The sequence below is a fragment of the Columba livia genome, chromosome 1 (genome assembly GCF_036013475.1).
Source record: "Columba livia isolate bColLiv1 breed racing homer chromosome 1, bColLiv1.pat.W.v2, whole genome shotgun sequence".
NCBI classification, from domain to species: domain Eukaryota; kingdom Metazoa; phylum Chordata; class Aves; order Columbiformes; family Columbidae; genus Columba; species Columba livia.
Window position 1 is genome coordinate 19,832,523 of NC_088602.1, and position 19,282 is coordinate 19,851,804.

The 19,282-nt window shown below is 38.1% G+C and overlaps 1 long non-coding RNA gene across 6 annotated transcripts; it reads left to right on the forward strand.

Annotated features, from left to right (window-relative positions):
* The first annotated feature begins 79 nt into the window (after positions 1-79).
* On the forward strand, positions 80-17,942 carry LOC102085077 (uncharacterized). Of its 6 annotated transcripts, none has more exons than XR_010469674.1 (10): positions 80-400; positions 1,682-1,806; positions 3,855-3,991; positions 4,842-4,914; positions 8,471-8,542; positions 9,436-9,554; positions 10,576-10,711; positions 11,346-11,531; positions 12,452-14,583; positions 15,454-17,942. It is a non-coding gene; the product is annotated as an uncharacterized LOC102085077 (long non-coding RNA). The 6 variants fall into 6 exon arrangements; XR_010469676.1 differs by lacking the exon at positions 15,454-17,942 and having other exon boundaries at positions 12,452-12,583; positions 14,480-14,858; XR_010469672.1 differs by lacking the exon at positions 15,454-17,942 and having other exon boundaries at positions 12,452-14,858.
* The last annotated feature ends 1,340 nt before the right edge of the window (positions 17,943-19,282 follow it).

Below are 19,282 nucleotides of genomic sequence, written 5' to 3' on the forward strand. Positions count from 1 at the left end.
CCGAACCGCCGCGCCCCCGCCCCGCCTGGAGGCTGTCCTTGGCGCTCGAACTACACCTCCCAGGAGCCTCCGCGGCGAAAAGGCCGTTGACGGGCAGCAACACTGAAGTAGTGCGGCGGCAATCGCCACTGGCCCTGTTCCTGCCCGGGCTGTCAGGGCGGGAAGAGGCGGTGAGGACTGAGGTGGAGGGATTGCTTGCAGGCGGCTGGGTTTGCCCCTCGCTCCTGAGGACGGCCAGCAGGTGGAGGCGGCTCCCGGGTCCCTCCCGCGTTGCTACTGGTGGCTCTGTGGGCAGATAGGGTTTCTCTGGGCCTGTCCGCGCTATGTCCCGCCTGGTGTGAGGAGGTTCCCGTCGGTGAGCTGTCCGCAGGCCCTTCGGCGTGCAGGCGTGAGGCTCTGGGTATGTGGTGTGCTTTTATTGCGGCTGCTTATACCCTTTTAATCTTTAAATAGCTGCAGTGAGGGAGGAATGGAAAGATAAATGGGCAGAGAGCATCCACTGACTCTGACATATTGTGCTTTATGCATGCTCTGTCTTACTGAGTGAAATTAGCATTTTCCCCTGAACTCCAGTAAATGGCAGAGCACCATGCTCCAAAAACTTGTGGCACATTGCCCGCTGTGACCTGTTTTGGCAGCTGCTGTGGGTAGGTACAAGACAGAGTTCTAGGTTGTACAAACCTGGGGCAACCCTTTTGGTTGTGTACTAATTGTTTTAATTTCTGCTGTTACTTTTTATAGTTCCACAGGCCTCTTTCTACAAAACTGTCCATCATCTTTCCTGCACTTTGTTTTTGACAGTTATGCATATATTGTCTACATGATTATCCTAGTCCAGATTCTGCACTAACAGTGGAAAGTTACTGTGCTGGTAAATGCAAGGATTCGTACTCATGCTTTTTTTAAAGCCAGTATCATGTTTAGTCCCTTTGACATCTTTAGTAGGAAAATACAGTAGAGGTTTGTTTTCAGTTTGCCTACACACTGAATGTCTCACAGGACTACAGGTTATTCATGGTCTCTTGTTGGATGATAAGAATTTACTTTTGGCTTCTTTTCTGTGCTAAAAATGTAATCCATTGTTAACAATGCTGTTGAATTCGTGGTTTGATCACGAAGTACAAGCTGACGTGCTTGTGTGAATTCCTTTGGAGGCTATTGGGGCCTTATGGATCTCCACCAACGTCAGTTAAAATTATAAGAACTGAACCAGTGGAAATTGTCAGCAGTTCCACTTTGCATAACTTCTTTGATGCTGTAACCACATGGTATTCCAGTTATAAAGTGTTTATCAGCAGTTAATTAATTCTCAACACACAGATTAATACAATAGTTTTCTGATACTGAATTTTGGAAATGTTGCTATTCAAGAGAAAAGCCAAACACTGCTAAAATTCCTTGACAAGTTTGGTTTTCTAGGGAAATAGGAGAAGAGAGGCTAGTATTCAGTGGTAGCATTCATTAACAAATACTCACTGAAGGGAGAGAAAAAACTGCTGGGAACAGACTTAAGACGGGTTCTAACTCACTTTCCTGCTTTCTGTCAGGTATTCCAAAGTTTACTTGTGCTTTAAGAGTGACAATTTCCTCTTCCTGCCAAGTGCAACAAGGGTTGCTGCTCCCTAGTGTGCAGTGGACTGCACTTTGCTTGGTTTATTTGACTGAGTTGCTGTCCTTTCAGGCATTTTACAGTGAGGTATAAGTGTGTCCCAGCCCTTCCTACCTACAACACCCTGGCTCTCCAGTTGTACCTCATGCTGTTGGGGAAGCAGGAGGATCTTAGAGGGAGGGCAGCTGCCTGAGCAGGTGAGTGTAAATTATTTGGCTCCTTCAATATTTAAGGAGAGGAGTGGGATCAGGGTCATTTAAGTTCTTATGCTTACAATAGAGAAGGGGGGATGCATTTGCAGAGAAACTTGGAGAAAACAAATCTCCCAAGTTTACACATTCCTTTCTGCTTACCGGCTCACCTATGGTTTACTTATAGATCGATTCTGGCAATATTTTTTTTTCTCACTTTATAGCAGCTTGACTTTCATAGGCCCTCTAGCTTGCATTTAACACTTATCTACCACTGAAGGGCTCTGAAGCCCTGGAAAGCCCGTGGCATGCTGAGGACATCATGTGCTATATAAAGAGCTCCATGTGCTATATAGTGTTCTCACTAATACTGTAATTATCATTCTCATCAGTTTTTAAAATAACTTGACACTTAATATGCATCCAGAAAAATAAGTACGCATTGATGATACATTTTAGTCACTTAAACCAGATGTTGCCTTTATATTTTGTTGTTGAAATAAATAACTTACGCTTTTTCTATGGATAAACAACGTTTAATCCAATTCCTTAATTGTATTCTTTAAACATGTGTTCATTAGAGCATAAGCAAAACAGCGCTGGGTGCGCGGGGGATTCACTCCGCCCAACACGCACACTTTTAATAATAAGTGTGCTTAAATATGGTATTACATATTCATAATGACCCAGGAACGCGTATACATATTCGTGACCTTTCCCGCTTTTTATTAAAATGAGTCTCAGATAACCATTTGCATATTCCCCTCCTTGACCCTCCCCTGTTGCGCCTGTGCATTGTCACTTGGTGAATTTGAGGAAGGGTCTTTAGGGGTCTTTGGATGAAGGCTCCTTCAGCTTCCTCACAGTGGACTTTTTACCTTTGGCTCATTAGAAGGAACTGGCTGGAATCCAAGCTACCAAACCGACTGGAACCAGGCTGGTGCCTCCTTTTTGCTGTAAATCTTGGCTATCTTGTCTCCTCAAGGTTGCAGCTGGTGCTGTAAAACTTATTATCTCGGCATTTAACGAAGTCCTGCTTTGTTTTTTTTTAGCAGGTTTAAAATGTTAGCTTGTTAGTAGGCCCTTATTATATAGTTGCTTAACCCTTAAAATGTTAGTTCGCTCTATCAATATAACTTCCTAAACAAGTTTCATAACTTTTTACATAGAACTTAACCACCTTTCCCTTTTCCAAGTTCAGAGTCCATGCCTCATTTGGTTATACCTGTAAACATTAAACCTCTTAGCACGAATCACAACTGCATTTTTCACATTGTCATAAATTCTACTATTGTTTAAATAAAACTCTCCTAGCCTCTCATATCTTAGCATAGTTTGTCACAAATAACACACAGCTGATTTTCATTCAGGTTGTTTTACAGACTATTTAAGTTGACACTGCTGAGAAAACCAGTCCCCTTACTTTCATCTTTTCCCCTGCCCCTCCATCATTTCCACTGCTACACTACTCATTTTTGTAAATCTTGGCCATAGGCCATATTGTGAATTCAGTCAAGAAACAGATCTGGTTTAAAGCTAGCTTCTTGGGTTTAGGGGTTTTGTTGTTGATGAGGTTTTATTTGTTGTGTTTGGTTTAATTTAGATCAGTTTTCCAAAGGTCTTTTTAAATGTTGTGGCATGGGTTTTTTTAATATATCTACAGATTATAAATCAGTGAGTGGAAACATGAAAAGCAGTTTGCATTCTTGAAAAAGACAGTACTGTGTGAAAGGGGAACTGAGAGGTTGATCCAGTCTAAATTAAGATAATTTCACATTACTTACAGTGAGTATTAGCAGCAAGAGATCAAGACAAGACTTAGTTCAAGTCATTACTTTACTGAAAAGGTAGTTCACACTACATTTTCCATGTAATTAAAAAACTTGATTAGGAGATGTTCTGGGTGGATTTGTTTACCAGATGAATAAAATGGGATTTGTTTTGGAACTTCCTAGACTTGCAGAAGATATATTTGGGGACAGACTACTCAGGTGCATTGTGGGAATGAAAATTTTCTCAGCCAAAAAAAAAAATATTATTTTCTCTTTTAACAGAAGGGCAATGAGGCAATGACAATCTTTGCAAACTGTGTGTTCTTTATTAAAGTGAAATACCCACTCAGGAGAAGAGCAGACTGAAAGTGTGCATAAAAGAAAATGGTGGAGTGGTTTATTTTGTGCTGAATCTCAAGGTAGGTTCCAGATTTGTTTCTGAGATCTCAGTAGGAAAATATCAAGTGGTGCAAGTTGTAGAGTGTTAACCTTGCCTCATGTGGAGAAATAAGAACTGTAGAGATTATGTCTCTGTTCAATATTTAAATGGAGATATTCAGTTTACGTTTTTAATGCATCTGGCTCTGTAGTACTGAAATGTCACATAAAAAATTAAGAGCAATATTCTCCCTCCACAAAAGAACCAGGCAGGTATTTCTCCTGGATAAAATTGCCATGCTGTTTTTCTTCTCTCATTGTTAGTGAAGGGAAACCAAATAAGGAGATGCATCACAGAACTGAGTTTTGGTTATGTTATTGTTAATGCAAGCGTTTGATTACGGAGTGAGGAATAGAGGGTTGTAGAGTTAGAAATCTGTGATATTCCAGTTTTTTATTTAAATACACCTTTCATTTTGAGTATATATTGAACACACAGCCTGGATAAATCAAGGAGCCTGTTTGTGTGACATACTCAGCAGTGAAATCAGTGGGCTGCACCCATATGGGTACATCACCTGCCTGAGGATGCTCGCAGGGACTGTGGCCAGCTGGTATGGCTGCTCCCACACTCATACTTCTGAACTCCCTTGGACCTCACGACTGAGTGTTCATATCCAAACTGCCTAATGGGAATGTCGTGGTAATGTTCTGTCTCCCAAACCAGGAGAACCCAGGAGGATGTCAATTGGCAGAAACTAGAAGTGTGCGTGTGCCGAGGAACATGCTAGTGACAGGGAATTATCTAACATTATCTAACTTAATAGTGAAGGCATAATACCTTGTTAGTTTTGCCATTTGAAATTGACATTTATTTCCTCCTTCCCATAGGTACTAATTCCAGCAAGCTCGTAAATACTGCCATATTAATGAGTGCTTACTTCTAATCCACCTTGCGGATTAGGTAATGCATTGTATTACTATTTCAATTTTTTGTTTTTTCTGTATACAGTTTTTTAATTTTGAGAAGAGTAAGACTGACTTAATTTCTCCCTATCACTCTTATAGAATGTTTACTAACATAACACTGGGTGAATTACTTGAAATCCTACTCCTATGTATAGCTCCTACAGGTGTTTGTCATTTTACAAACACCAAAAATCGTATACATTGTCCTCAGAGTCTGCAGTTTAAATTGTGTATAACATAAGACGTTAACATTGAAGGAAAAAGAAAGGAATGTGTGAAGAAAATGAATATTATAGGTATGTTATCATCTTGTTCAGAGCCCAGCAGTTTCCTGGTAACTCTTACAATGCACATTGTCAGGAGAGGAAGTGAAGAATTAAAGAATAACATATCAAGGTCTAGCAAGGGTATTCCTAAAATGTGATAGATTTCTTTGCGCTTTAAATTCAAGATTTTCAAGATGTTTTGACACATCTCTGTGGTGGCTGTGAAGCAACAGGTGGACAATAATTAAGGCTCACATTTATCCAATCAAACTGCTGATCTCCAAATACAATTTGGAGGGAAAAAAGTCAAGAGCATGCCTCATAAAGCCAATAAGCTTTAAAAAAAAATTTGCTAAAAAAAAATAAGTTGAAAATGGCAAATATACTAAGAGTTAATGCAGTACAAAAACGTATTAATTGAAATCTGTATTTTGAATCATCTTTATATTTCAAAACCTGGAATTTTTGAGCTCTAGGATGCTGAGAATAGCTAACAAGTGGCCAACCTGTTCAGGGTAAATCTTACCCAAGCTTCAGAAGTTACGTTATGCTTTAGGAGTAAAAAGAACCTCAGAACAAATCTGGGCTCAGTGCTGCTGCATCAGGGAACAGCTCATATTTTTAAAGCTGCGCTTATGTTATATGTAACAAATAAAAGTAGATGCGTTTATCGTGATGGTTCCAAGCAGAGTAGATCTAATTTCATTCTGATGTTATAACTTCTCATTTATCTGTGCCCATCAGTTCTTGAATGCTTAATGTTAACTCTTTGAGGTGCAAAATCCACTGCCTCTTACTTCTGACCATTTCATTTTATTTGACTTCTTTAAATGCTTTTATTTTTGTCCTAACTATGCAGAAAGTTTTAACCTTCATCATATATATGATTCCAGAAAAACAATGTATGATTTTTTTATAAGGCTACCAAAGATGATGATGATGATTATTATTATTATTATTATTCAGTGTTCTAGCCAGCTTTTTTTTGGGGGGGGGGACACTCTTGCACCAGATAGCTTTGAGTTTGTACCATGTTGGCCACAACAGAACTTGGTGCATTATTGGACCTCTTATGTGCTGCTAAAGGCGCTACAGAATGTTGGGCACTTGGTCACCTTCATATCTTTGTAGTTACTGTAGAAAAGTAGACACACTCTGAAGAAACCCATATTTTAGTTGAGCTGAACTGTTCATGAAAGAGTTCTGCTCTCTCTGCTGGCCGTGGATGAAGTGCAGATGTACCATGTTTCTAAATGAAATGTTTCAATTAAAGTATGGTCCAAAAAGGTCTGGTTTAGAATGTTTCCATTGCACCTGTATTTGTAACCTGTGCTTCAGAGTACACATGTTCTTGTGTATACTGCTGATGTCCTCAACTGTCCTGGTCTAAAAAATATTCAGAAGTATCAGCTCGCTGTTTTATGTGCAGATTTCATTTGGACATCAGTTGTAAAGGGGAAGTTTTTTCAGATTGGTATATGAGGTAAATAAATCACAAGATGACATGTCTGACCAAAGGCCAGACAGACAGGGTAGGTATATTTGGCATAGTTTATTCATCTATCAGTTACTTAGGGAAAGAAGGTTTTAGAAGATTAATATTTAGAATAAGCTTTTAAGAAATCAGCAACCATGGAAACTGGCAATAAAGTCGATAGAAAAATTAGAATTTTTCAGCAAAGAAATATTAGTTCCATTCTATGAAGCCTTTCCATTTGTTTTTTCTTTTAATGAAACTTTAAATAAGACTTCAAGTTGGAAATGTGGATAAAATATTAAAAATAACAAAAAAGCTACTCCAATTACTGTCTTTATTTGACTCCACTGGAAAAAAATGACAGTAACCTGAAAGTTTTAGTTAATTTCAACAGAATGCATTTCACATTTTTCCATTTCAGTTTGCACCTACAGTCCAGCTCCCTGATACCTGCAAAGCTTCTACCAACTCAACAGGTGTTATAACAGTATGGTTCAAGCTTTATGATTTTCTGATTGAAGCTCTGTTTATCATCACAACTTTTTGTATTTTCTTGTCTCACATGGGATTTTGCAATCCAGTCTGATTTGTTGTTTTTAGAAGTGCTGAGCATCTTTTTCTCTCATGAAAATTCGTGGGAGAGCTGAAAATCAAGATAACTGAGGCTGCTCTGAGTTGATAGGGAAACAATATTGTTGTAACTATTTCTAATTACTGAGTTAAAGGAACAAAACCAGTTCAAATACTCTTAAAGCTATTAACAAAATGCAGCCTTCGCTTTTAGACACTGCTCTTCAGTCATAGGGTGGTATTTAATTACTATGTGGGAATATACTAGAAGTTACACTTGCTCTAAAATTCCTGATGCTGAATGCCAAAAACAGATCATGGCCTGGAGAGGAAATTGGGCAGTGGCATTTACTTCAGTGATTCTCTTAGGTCTGAATAACAACAATCCTTTGCATATTCTTTTTATTTTTCAAATTAAGTAGATATAATGCTTAATACTTTTAAGGTAATTTAATTTATAAAGTTTATTCCTGTCCATCTGTTCAGAAGTATTTGTGTATCTTTAAACTCCTATGAAGTTTACATTAATATAAATTGTAATAAAATATGTATGATCTTTCTTTACATATAGGGCTAGTACTAAGTATATTTCACCCAGTGAAATGGAGAAAACACAGCTCCTGGCAGTTTATGATGTGGCACATGGATCCTGCTTAGATTTGTATGAACAAGATTATTCGCTAAATAATGTATCATCAGCTTATGACAGTGTGCACAGTCTATAAAACAGCAGCCATCTCTTCAGAGTTTGAGGTACTGCTCCTGCAGTTCTGGGCACTTGAAATGGCACCATATTTTGGATTTATTGTATCACTGATAGATAACAAAATGAATGTAACCTGCATTTCCATCTGGACACTAAATCACTAGACAGTAATGTGTAAAATCACTTTTGTCTGTCTTGCAGCCTGTAAAGTGTGTATAAAATTTCTAAGTCTCTAAATTCCTATTTGTAAAGAATTTGCGCAAGAAAACAATACTTAAAAGAAAGATGTAAATCTCATGCTTTATGATAACTGAACCATTATGACAATTTAAATTGATATTTGGAAGCGATATTTTACTTTGTGTGGAATAAGAAATCACTACCGTGAAAAGTTCATTGCTCTGTAAAGGAATCCAGCTGATAAAGATCCTTGGATTGGTTCTGTACGGCAGAGGTGACAACTGTAGTGGCACACTAGCACATACAGTTGCATCCAGGCACCCACCACTTTTGTACTTTTTTTTGGTTTTAGTTCATTTGAGGAATGATTGTGCTTTGTGGAGAAGAGGAAATAGAAGGAGTGTGAAGAATACAAAGTAAGGAGGTAAGAGATGCGAGTTGTACTGATACAGAGAGATTAGGGGAGTGAAAATAAAAGCTGTGAGGTTTTTATTCTTTTTCAAAAATGATGTGTCATTTAGGTTCACCTCTTAATCCATTTGCATTGTTTTAGATATTATCTGCAGCTTTGTTGTTATTGTTTCTTTGTTTCTATCAGGGTGATGAATTTGTTGTGTATAAAACCTGTCAGGTTAAAATTAGATATCTTGTTAAGTTTTGCCTTGCTGAAGATCAAATAAAACCATTTCAGCCTGCAGTTGGGATGGAACTGGAGCAAGATAACAATGAGCCATTCACAATGTTATTTACAGCGAGAGTTTAAGAAATTACAGCAAGAGAGTAAGAAATGTTTTCTGTTTGTGTATTGACTTGCTTCCAGAGTTTCCTAAATATTTATTAGAACACTTTTGAGCGTACTTGTATAAAGAGAGCATAATGAAAAATAATTGGTAGTTTATTTGTGGATGTTACCAAATTAGCGATTACCATGTGGCATCTGTGTAGCATCTGTTTAACGGATTTCCTATAGGCATAATTACCAACAGCAGTTGCAACTCCTCCTGTGACAGTGTGTTTCAAGAGAAGCATGGGATGCGCTTTTGCATAAATCATCAGATGGTCTATAAATAATTCAAATGCGAAGTTCTAAACAAAGACCTTCTAAGACCTTAAAGTACTATCATGAACTCAGGATCTCTTAGACAACCAGCTTACAGCTCAACAATACAACTCGAGTACTCAGAATCTGGGTGCTACTTTTGTGTTGTGAATTGCATACATAAACGTGGGTGTTGATATAGGATTAGTTTCAATCATCTTTCCTGAATGTGTATTTCAAAAATTATCTTTTAAATCTTTTGTAAACTCTTTGTTTAGGGTATGAAAATACAAATCTTTCAAATCCTGTAAGAACTGGCCTTCAGGACAGATTGGGAAATCCTGTCCCTCTGAAAAGTGTAGATATCAAGGCAACGACAACAGACTTTGTAGCACAGGTAGAGTATGCTATTTATTGTCCTTTTCCATAACTCAGCCCAGAAAAAATTAATGTTGGTTAAATAGTGTTTTAGTCAAAATGCTACTTAGTGTTTAGTTAATTGCAAAAAAAAAAGAGGGGGAGAGGGGGGTGCAATTCCTTCATTTCCTAAATGAAGGAAGGTTCTGAAACTGGGTGGAAAGAGTTCTTAGAGGTATATACTCAAACAAATACCAAAAGCTCTTTGGACAGTGGAAGTCTTGGTGCTATTTTGAAGTCTATTTTCTGCCTATGTTTAATCAAGTCACCATTGTAGAGAAACCTTCTGCCATAGTGTACACATTCTGTTCCCTTCCGAAGACCTTCTTGGCAACCTCTTTGCCAGTTGAATTATAAAACAGTGAGAAATACCTAGTCTGATTCAAGGTTTATGGAAATGTATCTGTATTTTGGTTTTGACTTTGGTTAGACAACCTAAATTAGCTTTCACAAGTATCAATATGAAATAACTTACTATTCTAACCTGAGAATTAACTAATAAAAATTAGCCAAGCAGGCTAAAGTAAGAGTCCACCTTTTTTTCAGTACATATGCCCTAAGAACACATTCTGTCAAGTCACAGGTCTTTTTGCAGTCCTGGGGCGTAATTCCACAATCTCCTCCCCCTCCAGCTGCATCCTCCCTGAAGCAGTTTCCATCACGCCAAAGCTGTGGCTTTCCTGAGTTCTGTCACATGTCTCCCCCCACAAGGATGTGTATTCAGGGATTTCCAGTGCCAAAGTAGCTTCATAAAAGTAAATAATGGGGTTTTTTTGTGCTTTTGCCAAAGCTTTAAGAAAGAAAGCAGAGGAAAATAGGAGAAAAGGGTTTGAAAGAACGGACTGCAAATGCATCTGTGCTTGAACTATTTTGACACAACTGTTGTTGGATCTGTCTGATTCCTTTGAACAACTGTTCTCATGAGGGATTTTGGGGGGGGAAATTGGTTGGTTGGTTTGGGCTTTTTTGTCTGGTTTCTTATGGAATTAATTACTATCCAGTGGCATCTGTTCTATGACCAAGTCCATCAAAGCAAAGAAGAGTCGGAACATACAGGGCATAAACCAGAAATTATCAGATGACAAGGAACAATATGAAGGGCAATGAGGAATTGGTAGAGTTTTGTGATGACACGTGGTAAGTAAATAGAAGAGTGGATGTGTGAAGAAAGTCAGATGCAATCTGCCACCTCAGAGACAGAAATTCTGTCATTAGAAGACTGATACTATGCATACAGAAGTAACGTAGGATTTTCAAAACACCCTTTTAGTTTATTGTAAAAATAGACCAAGTTTTTGTGGAGCTTTACTCTTCCTTCTTGTTTAGTCCTTACTGCTTGAAACTATTATAGACATACTGCAGTGGTGACTTCTTGGGTAGGCAATAGCTTGACAGCTCCAGCTCTGCCAGTATATCAGATAACCTTTGGAAGGTCATGGCTTACTCTTCTGGAAGACATGAGATTGAGGAGTTAGAGATTAAAAGTTCTACAGCTCCTTGCATGTTTCTGGAGATACATATTTGTCAAACACTGATGAACGTTACACCTTTGTTACTAAGGTACAAACAGTAGTTCCAGTCGCAGCATACCTGTTGAGGTTTTGTGGTGCAAGACAGTTATGCTGTTACACTTAATGTATTCATGCTTTAATCACATATTAACATTACGGTTACACAAAAAATATTCATTTCAGGTAGTAATGTTTCAGACCTACACTAATCAAACCAGTAAACCAATTGAACCTAAATATGTCTTTCCTTTGGATGACAGATCTGCTGCTTGTGTATTTGAAGCTTTTATCAACGGAAACCATGTCACCGGAGAGGTGAAATGTTTTTTGTACTTTGATGTAGCTCCTTCAATCTCAAGATCTGAAAGCACTCAATAATGAAGATGTGCAACACTCGTTTTGGTTTCTCTTGTGTCCCTTGTTGCCACCACTTGACTGGATTTCAGGTAGTCATGTCATTTAAGAGAATATTGTTTTTCTGTCTATAGAGATGAAATGGCTTATTTTCGAACAATCTTTCATAGGTTGAAGAAAATAAACAAGCACATAGGTAATATCAGAAATCTATCAGTCAGGGTGCTGGGGCTTATCTAATGGACCAGGATGCACCAGTATGTTGAATATTGTGGTTTAGTACCTATTTGAAAATTTTGCAGTTGTCCGGTTCTTTGCTGAATCATGTCTTTGTTAGGAAGCTCCTTTTTACTAGAACTTGCTTGGACCATACATATGATACTTCTAAAATCAACTATTGATCTTTAAATATGTGCTATGGCTTACATCAAACAGCTATTTCTCTTTCAGGTGGTTCCTTCTTTTTTGGTAAAATATTGATTTATTCAGTTACTGTTGATCAGTTTTTGCCAGAAATTAATAAATTATTGAAAGTTTGACATTTCATATCATAGTCCTATTTTTTCCTTACACTTCACCAAAACCAAATAGTAGTTTCTGGGTTAGCAGTTGGTTTCAATGTGCCTAAACGCTAATTAGCTTATTGTTTTGGAAAACATAGGCCTTACGGATGTCATTGAAGGTAGTTTGTGCATTTTGATTTGGGGTTTTTGGGGGGATATTTTTTGTAATAAGTGTCAGAAACATATCTCCAAATTCTACAACTGTGATCAAAATCACCTACATCACTGAACTGAGTTTTTGGCATGGTTGTACCACCTTTCATGTGCCTGTTTCTGTGTCACCAGAAACAGGGCAACAGGGCAAAGCATTAAATGAAAACACACAGGTTTGTTAAAATACAATCTTAAAATAGCGTCTTCTCATTTTGAAACAAGAGTTCTGTGCCTAGGGCATAGTAGTCACACAAGAACGATTGTTCTCCTTTTCATGTCTTGTCTTTTATTATAAGGTAACTGTAAACATCTTTGTCATAAAGCAACGTGAACCCAAACTTAGGAATGCTGTGATTGGTAGGAAGCCTCTATCTCTGAGGATGTATTTGTTCCTGCAAGACTTAGAAAGTTGACTCGAGTTGGCACAGGTTAGATTTCATATTTTGAGTTTGCTGGTTTTGTGCTGCTGTCTCCCCTCAGCCTCCTTTCCTCCAGGCTGAACAGCCCCAGTTCCCTCAGCTGCTCCTCATCACACTTGTGCTCCAGACCCCTCACCAGCTTTGTTGCCCTTCTCTGAACTCTCTCCAGCACCTCAATGTCTTTCCTGTGCTGAGGGGCCCAAAATTGAACATGGTATTCAAGGTATGTCCAGTTGGAATCTCCCCAGGAGTAACGTGTACCCATTACCCCTTGTCTTTTCCATGTGACTCCTTGCAAAAAGGGAGTCTGCATCTTCTTTATAGCCACCCTTTAAATACTGGAACATGGTGACAAGGTCTCCCCTGAGCCTTCTCAAGTCTGAGCAAACCCACTTCTCTCAGCCTTTCCTCACACAACAGCTTCTCAGTCCTTTGATCATCTTTGTGGCCTTTCTCTGGACCTTCTCCAGCCTGTCCACATCTTGTGGGTCACACATTCAATATCTGTAAGTAATAAACAGAAGGAGGTTCTCAAGAGTATTACGTGAGCCAAGTGAAGAAGCCACCATGGGACGTCCTCAATAGAGACTCCTGTTGTTTATCAGCAGGTTGGCTAATCAACACGGTGGTTTGTTGAATTCCCTTTTGCTGGGAGTACACCCTGTACACCAGATGCAGTGAGTTCCAAGTGCCCAGCTTCATGTTCCTTTGTGCAGCACAGTCCACCCTGTAATCTGCATCCTTGTGACTTAGTCTTGCTATTTTTTAAAGCATTGCTTAATTCTCCATGTAATTAACTTTATACATAAAGTTTGTACGTGAAAGCAGGAAAGTATAGCCAACCTCAGCATCAAGAAGATACATATATTTTCCTGTATTTTTGACAGGACACTTTAAAGAAATAATTTCTAAACCCTGAACCAAAACTATGTGCCACAGGGATATAATGGGGAGTAGAGTAGTAGACATGTGATTGACTCTTGTGGGAATTAACTCTCAAAATGCAGTTCAAGATTTCTTCTTTATCAGCAGAATTGCCAGTTGTTGAATTTTTTAAAAGTTGCTCACAGTTTTTTACACTAATTAAACTTAATATTCTCCACTTTTTACATAATTTGGATAATTACTATCTAAGCATCCATTTAAAATCATATATTATCTTCTAAATTACCTTAAACGAGTCTGTAAATGGTTATAAATTTGTGTCTACAGTTACAGTAGAGTTACAGTTTCAGTTTCTGGAACATAAAGCTGCAAGAACAGGTAGAGTTTCAAAAGCATTTAATATTGAAGAATAAGTACTTGAACATCCTGTTGAAAGCCTGCCTTCCATCTGACCTGAGGGTAGCAATTTGACACATAATTTTATTCATGGGAGTTGTCTATTTTTTGGCAGGGAAAGTCAGATAAAATAGGATTAGTTTTGTTAATACTGCCTTTAACAACATATATGGTAAAATGAATACTTTTATAGAGACTTTGCATTCTCAGCAGAGGAGAAGGATCCTTGATTGTTCCTGCTGGGTAACAGGAATGCTTATTTCTTAGCACCTTTAAAACTAATTTTCAGAAGGAATTTGAAATACATTTGGAAAGGATAGTGTTGTCACTGTGCATACTTCATACGGGAGTGATTTCAAAGTGACTGTTCTTACTGCTTGAGGAGTTTTTACAAGGTAGGCTAACTACAACATTCCCGATCAATTACAGACATTTGATGGTATATGAAAGGTTTTTGAAGTTTATTATTTGGATCACCTAAATTGATTATGTGGATTTGAGTCTTTGTGTTTCTGTAAGCTTTTTAGAAAATGTCTTAAATAATTCTCCTCTGTCCATTTTCTTCTTGCCAAATACATTTTCAGTGTCCTGAATCTTTGGCTTATCCATATCTTTGTTCCATAGGATGGCTCTTGGAATCTCAGTCCACGGTTGAGAAAAAATCTTGAAATTTGATGTTGATCGTTTAATTAACAATTTTCTTATTAGAAAAGACATCCAATCACTCGGTAAATACTTTTATGTCATTTAAAAACAGCACTGTATTATATTTCTTATCTGTATGCTTTATTACTTTATATGTCTAGTGGAATTCTCAGTAAGAAATGCTCAGAATTTAAATGGATCTCTTCACTTAAAGTTTCCAGAAGTGCCTGATTTTAATAATACAGTTTCTTCTCAGCTTCTCTCACAATATAGTGTCCTGGTTGCTAAGCACATCTTCCAGAGAAATATGTGGAGGATATGAGATACTTAAAGTAGCAATAAAGGTTCTTCTATCTCAGTTATTGTATCTGTTGTATTAATATCTACTAAATGAAAAAAAAAAAAAAAAGAGAGGAAAAGTCTCTCCTAAGAGTGAGGCAGAGACCCCTTCTGCTTTTCAGATTTCAAATAATATGAATAATATGTATATAATTCTTTCCACACACACACATTGTCTGGTAGCATTTAGTCTGCACTCTGCCTATACACACTTCGCTTTGGATTTTGTCAATTGATGCTCTTTGCTGGCAGCAGACCAGAAAACCTGGGGGAAAAAAAGGCAGTCCCTTCTTTCTGAAATATTAGAGGGCACAGTGCTTCACCAGAGGACAAAAATCTTACAAGTTGCCCATTATTATGTATATTAAAATCAAAGTAGACTAGAACCCAAGCAAACACAAACTGCAGAAATCCCAAAGACACATTACCAGGTTTAAGTTTGAAAGCCAGGTGGATACTCTTGATAGTAGTGATTGTATGGTGAAACAATTAAATCGGATTAGGACAACTGATGTTTTAAAGTGATATAGAGTACTTTGCTGAAAGTTGTCAAGAAATCCGTTGTCAATAAATAATTTAAATAGTTATACTGCTTCCCTTTTCTTCTTCCTTAGGCCCGAATGGAGAAAAAAAAAAGCTACTGCAGTCGGTGGCTGCTCTTGTGCTGCAGTTCATACACTGCACAAAGAAATTGAAAGGGATAGTTTTCAAAAGACTGATAAAACTGGATGATTCATCTAATTCAAGGTGTGCTTTGAAATAAAATCTTGTAATTTAATGTAGTAATGTAAACCTTCTCAACACACAGAAGATTAATTTCATTATGGAGAGTCAATGACTAAACTGCATGATATGGCTGTAGAAAAGGGAATGGAAGGTATTAATCATATTGGTGGCACGTGGTTTCTTTTAAGAAGATGGATGGAGGAAGGAATGCTGTGCAAAATATGATACAAAAATAGAGAAGCATAGAAAGCAGTAAAAGATACTTTATACTTATTATAATAATTTAATAGTTCAGGTTGGATGTGACCTCTGGAGGACATCTCTTCCTTAAAGCAGGGCCAGCTCAGGTATTGGATAAGTTCTTCAGGATCTGGCCCAGCTGAATATTAAATATCTTCAAGGATGGATTTTCATGTACCTCAACCTTTTTAAGGGCAACCTTTTCCACTTTTAATATCACGTATTTTAGAAACTAGGAAAAAAATCCTATTGGACCTTTTGTTCATGAAATTTGTGCCGTTTGGCCTGCATCCTTGTTTAGAATTATAATGATGGTTTGGTGTTCTTCATAAGCATACACCATAAAATATTCTATACAAGACTCTTGAAATTCTTAGAGCAGACAATTTTTCACAGCACAGTTTCCACCCTTTCCTTTAGCTGCAGTGATGGAATGCTGGTGCTGGATCCCCAGCCCTCACTTCTGTGTGTCACAGTGCACTATCATCTTTTGAATATACTGTCCGTATGGGGATATAGCGGAAGATTTGGCGAGGAGATTAGTTAAATGTAAATATGCTCAAGTGACTTACACCTGTCTGTAGAAAAAGCACACACATCACACTAATTGTTTTACTGACCTTGTGTGCTTGACAAGTAGAACCTCTGTGTTAGATAACACAGGCCTGTGAGAAACTCTAGGCACCTTATCACTATGTCTGAGATTCCTGCTTTGTTGTGAGAAAGGGTGGGAGGCTGCGCCTGCCTGAAGCCTTGAAATACAGGCGAGCTCAGCAGGCCGGTGATCTTCCAGCAGGGCTGAACTTAGCAGTGCCTGTGTCCCCACCTTTGTCACCTCTGCCTGGGGGCTTAGGTGCGACTTTGGAGACCCCCCAGTAGAGAGGTAACTAAAATAAAACTTGCTCTTTGCAATGCATTCGTGGCCTCTGGCTCTTCTTGCGATGTGCCTGTATATGTGTACACACTGTCCCTGCTCCTGGAAATTCCCTTTTGTTGCAGGCAAAGTGAACAATTATCAGGTGGCAAGTTTTTTGGTATAAAGGAAAGGCGAAGGTATTAAAAGAAGCATGAAGAAGTCAGCCTCCAGTTAATCTGGATTGCCCCAGCCACCAACAGATTCCTTGTGCCAAAATGGGAAGGTTTACACACTTTGCACTTTACAAGGCATGTAGGAACAAGATAAAGAAACAGCCAGGAGAGTGCTGCAAAGTCTTCCTCCCTCTTTTGAAACTCTCTGACAGTAAGAAAAAGTTGGTTGTATAGTTTTGGCTACTTGATCTGGAATACAAATAAAACTGCATTGATTGCTGGCTGATAGCAGGCTGGGTAGACCAAAAACAGAGAATTCTAACGTATCTGAACGCACAAAGGGGGAGTCAGGTTTGCCTTTATGAAATGCAGTGTACTTCACTGTGGTGACTGAAATAGTGCAGACAAATGCAAGTAATGATTATAAGTCTACATATTTCCCATGTGCAAGATTCTAAAAAGACAGAGTGGCTCAAGTTATGGTGTTTTCTGCATCAGATTACATTTTATACAGGCTGGACCATTGTACTATAGAAAATACCCAATTTCAAATAATTATAGTTAAAATAAATTTTCTTCATGCTCCTTTGGTGGATTTACAAGATCTCATTGTAATTAAACTTCATTTCTATGCACAGTGGTGTTCACTGGGCTTTTGAGTTGGTCAAGAAAGTGATAAAGTGGGTAAGAATTGTTGAGAGGCGTTTTCCATCAGTTTGCTAGCAACTTGAACTTGGGAAAGACTGGGATTCTGCCACCAAGAAGATATTTGGCATCAAGTTTATCTAACATCAGTTCTCTTTCTACTGTGGGAAACTACAGCAGGTCTGTGGAATCCTTGACAGAGAGTACGGGAATAGAGATCAGCCTTGAAGATATTCAGGTTTACCCTTGAGAAGGAGGGGAGTAAAGGAGTGTCTGGAGATACTAAGTTGTACCCGTGAGAGAGAAGGGAGTAGAAGAGTAACATGTATGATAGCAAAATTAGCCAATGAGATGTTGCTGCTGTAACTCGTAACCAATAGTGAAGAGACACATGAATTGGTAGAACTGTATAAAAATGCACTTGTGGCAATAAATGGCATCTACTACTTTCATCCTGGAAGAACTTGGTCCATATAATTTGTCCGTCTCAACCGCGACATTCTACTTAAAATATTGAATCGCATAGTTGTTTAAGATAATAGCAGAGTTAGCTTTCCTTGCAGTTTTATATAAATTGTTTAAACTGAGGACATTTGATCTTATATTTTTACTGAATTCTCATAGTCACAGACTTCAAGATATGGAAATAAAGGGTCTTAACGTCTTGATTTTACATAGATGCAGTATTTTACTTACTTGCAACTCTGTTTAAAATACCTTAATTTTTTTTACATTCATCTCTGGTTCATTGCATATTATACAAGTACTTTTATAATACCTCTAATGCTTTGATTTCTCCTAAAATCTTATATGCCATTTTAATGGCACAGTAAAAAAAGCATAATGTAGTGATTCAGTTAAATATGGCAGATGTTTTGACAGAGGAATGTGATAAACAAAGAACTAATAAATATCTTTATATCATGTCAGTGTTTTCAGCTGGATGGCTTTGTAATTCCTGTAGTGTGCCTTGAAATGCAAACAGCAGAACAGCTATTTTTCTCCTGCTCTGCTTTTCTTGTCAGTCATCAGTCAATTTGTGAATACATAGGTCAGTTTTGTTAGGAGGAATGACTTATCTCTTTTTCTTTTTTTCCTGCAGTTACTCTGTATTCTGATTTTCTTTGGACAAAAAACTCATCAGTTTTATACTGCACCAAACACTGAAGCCTAACAACAAAACCAGACTAAAGGCGATTTCTTTTAATGTAATGGGCTTTTCATGGGTGTTTGAATGAACACGTTATATCTTCCAAATTAAGGAGCTGCACAGAATCACACTTTGGTACATTGTGATCTGAGGAAATGTAGTTAGAGTGAGCACTGAGGCAGCATCCAGTGTGTACAGAACGAACTCTACATGTGCTTATCCGACCATTGAAAGTGTTGAGAAGCAGGAGATTCCACAGCCACCACAGCTAATGTGTCACACTGCCCCAGCAGACAGAGAAGTGTTGTAAGCGGTTACTAACGCAAACTGCGGAATCACTTCCATAGGTGTTGTCATGAGAATTTAAGCAACCGTCTGCCAGGGATGGAGTAGATACGCTTCCTCTTGTAAGAGGAGATTGCTAAGAGGAATATCCTAAGGTCCTTCTGTTTCTAAGGTGCTCTGAATCCGTTTTTTCAGCTGGGTAAGATACTGACTCTTTTTAGTAAACAATACAAAGGGAAGATTCGTATTACAATTTATTTGTGAAGAGCTAGGGTACAGGTTTCTTAAGAACTAGAAAGACTCTTTAATGTAGACAATGATAATTTAGCTTCTAAATCTGCTGTTAAGACTTTGTAGGGTCAATTGCT